Genomic DNA, 10,417 nt, shown 5'->3' on the forward strand with positions numbered 1-10,417 from the left:
CATGTCTTTGGTGTGGAGAATCTGATTAGGTCCAGTACCTACCTAGGTTATGGACCAGTATCATGTTACGTGTTCTCTACACATTACAGGGATGATTTATGGATTGGTTAATTTTGTTTTTTCTAAAGTCAACATGGCATATCATTCTAATGTTAATGTATGTAATGATCTTATTGTAATATCTTTTAGGTGGCCGACCTAATTGGTTTAGGCCCTAGGGTTTGTATAAATTGATGTAAGATCTCATTATAGATCATGTGTCTAATGGTTGTGGTCATGGAATTAAATATCATGTGCAAAGGAGATTTGGTTGATCATAGGTGATCGAATTGGGTTTAAGTAACAAGTCAAAGGCCTCTGGTATTGAGATTAATGGGGACTATAATTGGGCATGGTAGATGCTATCTCTAGCAGGTCATTCTTCTAGATTATTGTCCAATTATATTGAGGTGGTTATAACCTCTCGGTAGTTAGTGAGACACCTTTGTAATGAGTAGTGTGCTCTAGGCAATGTGCCTTCCTCCATGTGCAGGCCCCTTATTATATCACATGCTTTTTGTAGAAGTATTATCTAACTGTGGGTACGCTTCCCACCATGGTTTTTTTCGTTACCGCATTATCCACATACAAATCATGGTGTTATGTGGTATGGTTGGAGTATGTTAATTCTTTGTTTCATTCTTAAGTTTTATTTCTTACCAATATCTATTTCTGCTATTCTGGTATTCAATGTTTATGTGTTCCATTTAAAGGTTATAAAGTGGTTTTATTAATATTATCTATTGACAACTGATTCACCCCCCGCTCCATCAGTTATCCTAACACACCTACTATGAAATACTTCAAAAAATTTGTAAGAAATGCTACATCAGAAGAGATATAGGCAATCTTGGGAAGTTAGACTATAGAGAAGAAGAAGGGATCTTTTTGGGATATGTTACAAATAGAAAGGCTTACTGGTGTTTCAACAAAAGGCTAAACAAAATAGTAGAAAGTAAAAATGTGAAAGTATGCAAAAGAATGAAATCAAATTGAACCTAATAATGAGATTGGTGTTGAGATTGTTCTAATAATTGCAGAGAAGAAAAGTAATCTAGAAGAGAATAAGGAGAGGGGAAAAAATGAAGAAGAAGAAAAAGAGGAAGAATCAACAAAAGTTCTTGCTAAGTATGTCCAAAAGAATCATTCAAAAACTCATACAATTGGAGATCAGACAAAAGGTGTTCATATAAGATGAAAGATTGTAAAATATCAAGAACAAGCAAATTACTTTTTTCTATCAATGACTGGGCTAAAGACTTATGAGGAAGCAAGTAAATTTGAGAGTTGGGTAAAAGAAATTGAAGAAGAACTAAATTAGATAAAAAAAAAAAGACTTGGGAGCTAGTACCTATACTGGAATGTAACAGGAACTAAATGGGTATTCAAAAACAAGCTAAATAAGCAAGGACAAGTTACAAGGAATAAAGAAAGATTGCTATGTAAAGGATACTCTCAAGTGGAAGGCATAGATTTTGAAGAAACTTTTGTTCTGGTAGCAACAATGGAAGCTATACATATGTGTCTTGCATTTTCTACTTACAAGAACTTTAGAGTTTATCAGATGGATGTCAAATTGACATTTTTTAATGGATATTTAGAAGAACTATACATTGAGAAATTGGATGGATTCAAACTAACAAAAGATTTAGATATGGTATGCAGACTAGGGAAAGAATTTAATGGACTCAAACAAGCACCTCAAACCTAATATACAAGATTAGATAGGGATTGGTTTCAACAGAATTTTAGGAAAGGTAATACAAATAGTAATCTTTATTTCAAGATTGATGGAGATAACTTGTCAATTATTATAGTTTATGTTGAAGACATTATATTTAGAGGAAATGATAATTTATGTAAAGAATTTTCTAAAGAAATTTAAAAAGAATTTGAAATGTCTATGATTGGTGAGTTGCCTTTCTTTCTTGGGTTATAAGTTATTCAATGTTAAAATGGAAATTTTATCTCACAAAGCAAGTATGTGAAATATATATCACCTAGATATAATTTCTCAAGGAAAACAATAAATAATAAACTCAAATATAATGTCCAAATACATCATTCAAATACTTTATCATTTAAAAATAACTAACTGCACAAATTGATCCCTCAAATCTAAAACAAAATCTAAAACTATAAGGCATAAGAAATAATGAACATCCAAGGACAAATTCAGAATGAATATATTTTAAGTAGAGAGCAAAAACCCTAATATCTAATTTCTGAATCCATAAACTACAAATTCTCATCAACTGTTTAGCAACACAAACATTAAAATTTAATTTTGTGACATCCTAACATTGCACCCCTCATAATTTTTGACTTCATTTGGGCCTTGATCTTGGTGTTTGTGCCCCTCGGCCTAATCAGAGACTTGAATATGCTCATGTACATAAAAACAATACACTCAAATTTTATGGGTCCCATAGATACTGAGAGGGGGGGTGAATCAGTATTTGACCGGTAATTAAAATTTCTTAACTTAAAACATGCATAACATAATATAACAGTGTACCAGTATGCAAGAAATAATGCAATAAATAGAATCAAGAACATTGACATGAAAAGAACACCATAACATAGGATTTTAACGAGGAAACCCGGTGTGGGAAAAGCCTCAGTGGAATTTGTGACCCACAATATTCACTCACTGGCCAATAAGAGAATATTACTTACAATAGGGGCCTGCACATGCAGGAAGGCCAACTACCTAGAGCTCACTGCTCAATGGGAAGTCACACTGACTTACAAATAAGGATTATACAAATCTAATATCTTGTACTGCTTTACAATAGCATCTTCAATGCCAGATTCAGTATCGGTTCCTGCTCTGTTCTTTACATATACCCTTTGACCTATATTTCGCACATTAGGTCTACCTAATATTTTCCTTTTCACTTCCACATCACTCATACAAATGTCTACAATGATCTCCTTTATATATAAGAGTCATTTTACAATTTGCCAAGTCAGCTTACAATAATAAACAAAATATTATATAACAAAAAAATCTTGTCGGCCTTTGTGTCGGTATACTTCTTTTCTTCTGTGTCGGTGCCGGTGTCAGTGTCCTGAGTGCTGGTGTAGAGTGTGATCTATTGATGTCGGTATAATGTCTTTGTTGGTGCCATAGGAATGCAAGGTTTCCATCAATGAAAAAACCTTCAATCAAATACAATGTCTCATTGGAGTGTGCATATGCCAACAATCTCCCCCTTTGGCATTGATGGCAACACTCATGAGAAATTTCAAAAAGTATCCAAAAATGTGTAGTCCAAAAATGTTACCAAAAATGTGTGTGCTCCCCCTGAGCACATGATTCCTATGTTTTGAATTTTCTCATCCCACTACTCCCCCTTTGGCATCAATGACAAAGGTTGTCAATATGTCAGTAGAGTTTGTAGTTTCAACTATCCATAATCTCAACCTTGTAGCTGGGTAGTTATAATCTGAAAAAGATCTCCCAAAATCAAGTTTATACTATCCATAAAATTCTTACTATCCTTTATTGCTATCTTAGTTGTCTTCACTGTACCGGTGAGATGCTGCAAATGCTCTGCCAGTGTTTTTCTTTCCTGTGTTAATGCCTCAAAAATTTCCTTCCACAGAGATGCTAGATAGTCCAATCTTGGACTTAGTTTAGATCTCAAATGTTTTGCCTTATTTATTATTCTTTATTTCTCTTTTTCCAATTTGAGTAGTTCTTCCTCAAAATTTGCTATCTTCTCTTCAAAAATTGATAGTGTATCAGGTGAGTTGACAAAGTTGTCTGCAAGTTTATTTATCTCATCCTGTACCTTGCTCATTTTCTTGTCAATATCTATAGTCAAAAAGTTTGTTTTACAGGTATCTTTGTACAAATTTTTGTAATCTTTCAACAAATTACATAGTTCCAGTAGAAGTGTGTCAAAATCTCTATTACACTTCTTTATTTCCTCATCAAAGAATTTCTGTTTTTCAATTTCTACCTTATCCTTCACTAACTCTTCCTTTATTATCTCAACGTTTTCTAAGATATATTTACACAATGTATCCAATTGTCCTAAATAATCTTTATTATCTATATTACAATTGGGAGCAATTACCTTCAAAATTGGTATGGAATCATCAATTGCTTTGTAAGCTTGTGAGCTGCAGTCGGTTATTTTCTTGATAGAATCTAGTAGCACCTTAGTCACATTTGTTGATTTATATGCTGATGATGATCCAACAATCAGAGTACCAGTGGAAGTAACCAAGCTTGTATTGACCTCTGTTTAGTTAGTTTGTGTCTGCATTTCGCTAAGCACTGGTTTTCCTACTTCACTAGTTACCGGTGGCACTGTTTCCTTATGTACCTGTTCTGGTTGATGTTGTTCCGGAGCCTTTAGCTCTGTTTGTTTCTCTATATGTTGTATTGCCTCAGTCTGTGACTCAGTCTCTTCCTTTTTCTCTTTATCTTCTGCCAGTTTCTCTATTTCCCCTGCTACCAGAGGCTCATTAGCCATATCTAACTTATCAGTTGTATCTTTGTCTACTACTATGTTGATCTTCTAAGTATCAACATCCATAGTGTATAGGACTTCAGAATTAGGATTATTATCCTCTACATCCATACTCTCAGCTGTCGGTTGATCTTCAGTAGTTGTTGTTTTCACCGATGGAGTATTTAAAGAAGGTGGGGGTAAGTTTTCTTTAACTTTGATGCTTGGTGGTCCACCCACTTTTCCTTTCCCTTTGTCTCTATCTTTCTGATAAACCTTTATAGGTTTAGGGTTCCTGTACTCTTCTTGTTTTTCTTTCTCAACCAGGAATATATCCCATCCATCTTCTGTTTCCTCTATCACTTTATTAACTCTTCCTACCATTAGTGAAATATGCCGTTGTGTAGTAGAGAATACTGACCAATTCGCTTGAGCAATTAAATCATCAATTTCTTGTGGAGAGTTTACCGGATATACAACAAGTAGCTTCTCAACTTTTATTTTCTTATCCAATTCTATCACTGCTTGTCTTCTTGCCTCAAGTCTTTTAAATAATTCATCAGGAATTTCATTGACTACTTCCATCAAAAATTTCTTGTACATATCCATGTGCAATATAACACTATTTTCAACTTGTTCTTTCTCATCAGCTATTAGAGTTTCATAAATTTTCTCTATGTTCTTCAGTTTACCTTCCTCTGTGATTTCATTCAGCAGTACATCAAGAGGGGCCAAGTCTCTGTTTGTCCTCTTCTTCTTCTTGGGTGTCAATTTCTTCTTTGGTGTGGCCTTTCTTACCGGAGATGTCACAACTTGTTGCTTTTGCCTTGTCCTCCTAGGTGAAGGTGTGGTTGCTAGTGAGGGATCTCTTTTTCTTACAACTCTTTTAAAAGTTGCAGGCATGTCACTTCCTGAAGAAGTACCTACCAGTGATAGGTGAGTTTCAGGCTGTGGAGCTGCTAACTCATCCTCTGTTATGCCGGTTTTCTTCAATACATCTTCCTTAATGGCTTTTGCTTGTCTAGACCCTTTCCTTACAACTGCCTCAACCTTTTTCACCCTTTTCTTTGATTGAATTTGTCTTTCAATATTCTTTGCACTACCAGATACTTCTTCCTTTGGCTCTCTAGGGGCTTCTAGAAGTGCTTTGGCATATGTTTCAACTATGTGATCATCTATTTCATATCCCATCTCGGTTACCCAAAGTGTCCTTGGGATAACAACTTCCATCCAAATTTCATCTTTCTTGATGACAAAGCATATATCATCTTTGTATTTGTCTACAATTTTCTGAGATAACCTTACTCTTTTCTTCATTTTGGTCTTTAATGCTTGCAAAAAGTCATGAATATTGTTTTCCTTGTTCTCACCCATGTTATTGAATAGTTCAGTCAATTGTTTTCCTACTGGTATGTCATATCCAAGTTCTTTGTAGCCTATACCAGGAACCTGTTTTGTTATGTGTAGCATTAGGCATACTAACAGATTTCCAAATCTGAAAGTTCCTTTTTTGTCCTTCTTGATCTTTCCAAGGTTGTCAATTAGTTCATCCTTTAACCACTCACATATGTCAATTTTTGCATTATCTATGACCATGTCATAAGCACTCTTAATGCATAAACTTGAAACTGAATTAAGTCTATTAGCATGAGTAGCTTTATAACCTAATATCATACTGATGAATCTCACATTGATATCTATTAAATCATTAACCCGTAGAGACCTTTTGTCAAATGTTGCACCAGTTAGGTTTATAACTAGGTCATTCGAAACCTTCTTGGTTTTATCTGGTCTCTTACCGGTGGTCGGTAACCCTGTGATAGCTTTCATAGCTTCCTTGGTGATCTTATGGATTGCATCTAACCAGAAAAACTCTCCATGTACCCTGCTTAAAACTATCCTAATCACATCCTTTGGAAATTCAAGAATGCTAAGGATCTTTGTAAATCCTAGGGTCTCAATGATTTTATGTTCATCTTTAACATTGCTAGTATTATCACATATCACGGTTTTATACATGGTTTTAATTTCCTCATCTCCTAACTCTTCAATGTTGTAGTGGATGTACATTCTGGGGTCTTCAGCATATACAACTCCCTTAGGAATTTGAGAAAAAGCACCTAAGGTATCATCCTTCTTTGCTATCTTGGGAACTAACTGAAATATGGGCCTAGGTCTTTTTATTACTTCAACAACAATAGGGTTTGCTATGTATTCAATTGCAGAGGTGGATGCCATGATTAAATACCTTTTACTACCTTGGATGGATGATTGCTTAGAGTGTGCTTGCTTCTTGCTCAAAATGCCTTAGCTCGGAATCTTCGCGTTCTCTAAAAATTTGAAATCTCGGTGAAATGAAATGGAGCCAAAACCCTAACTTTATAGTGTCTTTTCACCATCTACCACATTAATTGCATGCCAGTTAAGTATTCACTTAACATTGTTTGCCGGTAATAAGTAATTTTCAACTTCTTATCTCTAACCGAGGGAATAATTAGCACATGTATCAATAGATTGCCAAACCCTCAAGGAAATTTTCTTCAATTAGATGAAGAACTTCCTACTAGTGGAGCACTACTCTATCCTTCCGGTGAAGCATCACTCTGTCCTGTCAGTGAAGCATTGATTGGTTCTACCGGTGGAGGAGTATTCCCAATATTTAGATCAGCTTTTTTAATCCATTGTTTTGAGAATTCTTGCTTAACCTCTTCAAATTTTTCTTTACCTTTCAAGCTAGCACTTTTGTTGTCTACCGGTGTTCCTTTACTTCTATAAAATTTAGCAATATGCCCAATCTTGTTACATGCATAACAAGTTACATTATTTTTCTGAATGGCTTTCCCATAACCTATGCCAATTTATGTTCTGCATTGATTAGATAAATGTCCAAATCTTCCACAAACATAACATCTCACATTCATTTTGTAGTTTTCAGAGTTGTGACCAACTTTGTTGCATTTAGAACATTGATCGGTGGGTGTGTTGATATTCTGATAATTTCTAGATCTACATTCATTTTCTCTATGACCATACTTATTCCAGTTAAATCATTTTCCATTGAATTTATAAGCATTAGGTTGTCTTACCGGTTTGTTGTGATCCTGAGTATTTGCAGTACCGGAGCTTTCACCAACTTCAAAGCCAATTCTAGAAGTGTCACCTTTAGGTTTTTGATTCTTCAGCAAGGTGCCAAGTTCCTCTGAGCTTTCCTTGAATTTTTCTTTGTGTTGATTTGCAGTTTCCAATTCTCTTTCTAAGATTTCTTTTTGTCTCATCAGTTCATTTGAGTCATTCTGAGTATGCATCAGATCTATCTTCAATATGTCATTTTCATAGCTAATTCTTGTATTCTCATTTTCTACATCACTTAGTCTTCTGGTCAATTCTTCTTCATTCTTCTTCATATCCTCAATCTCTTTGCAAAATCTCATAGTGATATCCTGCATTTCATTTTTTGTTGTCATGATCTCTTGTTTCAACTTCCTTATCATATCATTAAGTGATTCCTTTTCATCATTCTCATTTTGCAATTTTTCACAAAGTTCTCTTTTCTTATTTCTTGCAACAGTAAAATTTTCTTGAAGTGTCTGAATGATATCCTGAGTTGCTCTTAAATCATCTTCTAGTTTGATATTTTTCAATTTCTCTACATCATAGCCTGTAAGAGCTCCTTCAAGTTGCTTCATTAGATTTTTCATCTTTACCGGTGTCAAGATCTTCCTCAAGCTATTAGGCTTCTGAAAATAGAGGACCAAGCTCTGATACCAATTGTTAGGGGTCCCACAGATACTGAGAGGGGGGGGTGAATCAGTATCTGACCGGTAATTAGAATTTCTTAACTTAAAACATGCAGAACATAATATAACACTGTACCGATATGCAAGAAATAATGCAATAAACAGAATCAAGAACATCCACATGAAAAGCACACCATAACACAGGATTTTAATGAGGAAACCTAGTGTCGGAAAAACCTCGATGGGATTTGTGACCCACAATATTCACTCACTGGCCAATAAGAGAATATTACTTACAATAGGGGCCTGCACATGCAGGAAGGCTAATTGCCTAGAGCTCACTGCTCAATGGGAAGTCACATTGACTTAAAAATAAGGATTATACAAATCCAATATCTTGTACTGCTTTACAATAGCATCTTCAATGCCAGATTCAGTACCAGTTCCTGCTCTATTCTTTACATATACCCTTTGACCTATTTTTCGCACATTAGGTCTGCCTAATATTTTTGTTTTCACTTCCACATCACTCATAAAAATGTCTACCATGATCTCCTTTATATATAAGAGTCATTTTACAATTTGCCAAGTCGGCTTACAATAATAAACAAAATATTATATAACAAAATAATCTTGTCGGCCTTTGTGTCAGTATACTTCTTTTCTTCTGTGTCGGTGCCAGTGTCGGTGTCCTGAGTGCCGGTGTAGAGTGTGATCTGCTGATGCCAGTATAATGTCTTTGTCGGTGCCATAGGATTGCAAGGTTACCATCAATGACAAAACGTTCAATCACATACAATGTCTCATTGGAGTGTGCATATGCCAACATCAAAATCCACCTTCATCCTACCCTAAAATAGGGTAGGACTAGGGCGTGGTGCCCTTGTCCTTAGCAAGACCAAGGCATGGCACCATGGTCTTCATCAAGACCACAACATGGTACCATGGGACCCCATAATGAGGGCCTATGTTGATCCCCTCCACTTGACCTAACTTAAATTTGAAGTGAGAAAATCCCACCTATGTCAACTAAAGTCAGAAAATTAATCAGTTCATCCTATTGTCAAGTATATAAGAGGGATTCACCATCTAATTTGATCATATATGATAACACAAGATATAACGCATACACACAAGAGATCAAGAATTCAAGTATTCAAGAACAATTGAGCATTTTCAGTCTTCCTTCAACCTTTGGAGCAACAATAGAGTCAATATTTCAAGCATTGAAGAGGAGATCATCACTATACTTCATTAAATCATAATTTCATGTGGAGGCAAGAAAAACTTCACTAGGAGGTATAAGCATTTCATTTTCAAGCAATTAAACATCCCCTCAAAGAGGAGGATTTCTACTTTTAGTCATTTTAATTACATTATTTCAACCATTTGGTTAATTCCAAAACCAGGGTTTGACCTAAATGCAAACCCCTATTCCCAACACATTTCCCTTTCTTTATGTATGCAAGAAACAAGTGAGCAATTGTACTTCTAAAATTAAGCTTTATTTGTAAAGATAGAAAAACCCTTTTTGACACATATAAAGTTTGAAGGACCAATTGGAGGGTAGGCTTGTCTAGACACACAGTCCCTACAACTTTCGCCCAATTTCATGGAGTAGCTCCAAATCATCTCAAGCTTCCCAAATCTAGGTGCACAACTAAATCCTGAATCTGTAGCTCACTGTTTTCTCATACTTTATATTCATTTCCAACACTTAATCCTAATTGAACTACTAAACTTACAAAAGAGGGTCAATCACATTCCAATTTCAAATAATGTACTTAGTATTCAGTCCTTGCATCATTTAGGATTGGATCTAGTAGATTCATATCCCTCTTTTGAATGTAAATTTTTTCCAAGTGAAAATTGAGCTCAGTAAATTTTCCCTTCCAAGTGGAGAATTTGCAAGGCCCCCAATTTTCCACTTTACAAATCTACATCCATGGCCCAAAACCCTAAAATATAATACTTTGAATCTAACGTTATAATATGACAAAATATAAATCCAAACATAGGATGTAGTTGTTAGATGCAATACAAAATGGCTAGGAGAAATTCCACATAGCTTGTGTGAAAGGGAGAATGTTGGTGGGCTAGCAGAAGGTGTGGGAGGCATGGGTGACCACACCCACATAGGTGGGATGGCTCCCCACGTTTTGTGGGAGGACCCAC

Source organism: Cryptomeria japonica, chromosome 4 (assembly GCF_030272615.1).
Source record: "Cryptomeria japonica chromosome 4, Sugi_1.0, whole genome shotgun sequence".
NCBI lineage: Eukaryota > Viridiplantae > Streptophyta > Pinopsida > Cupressales > Cupressaceae > Cryptomeria > Cryptomeria japonica.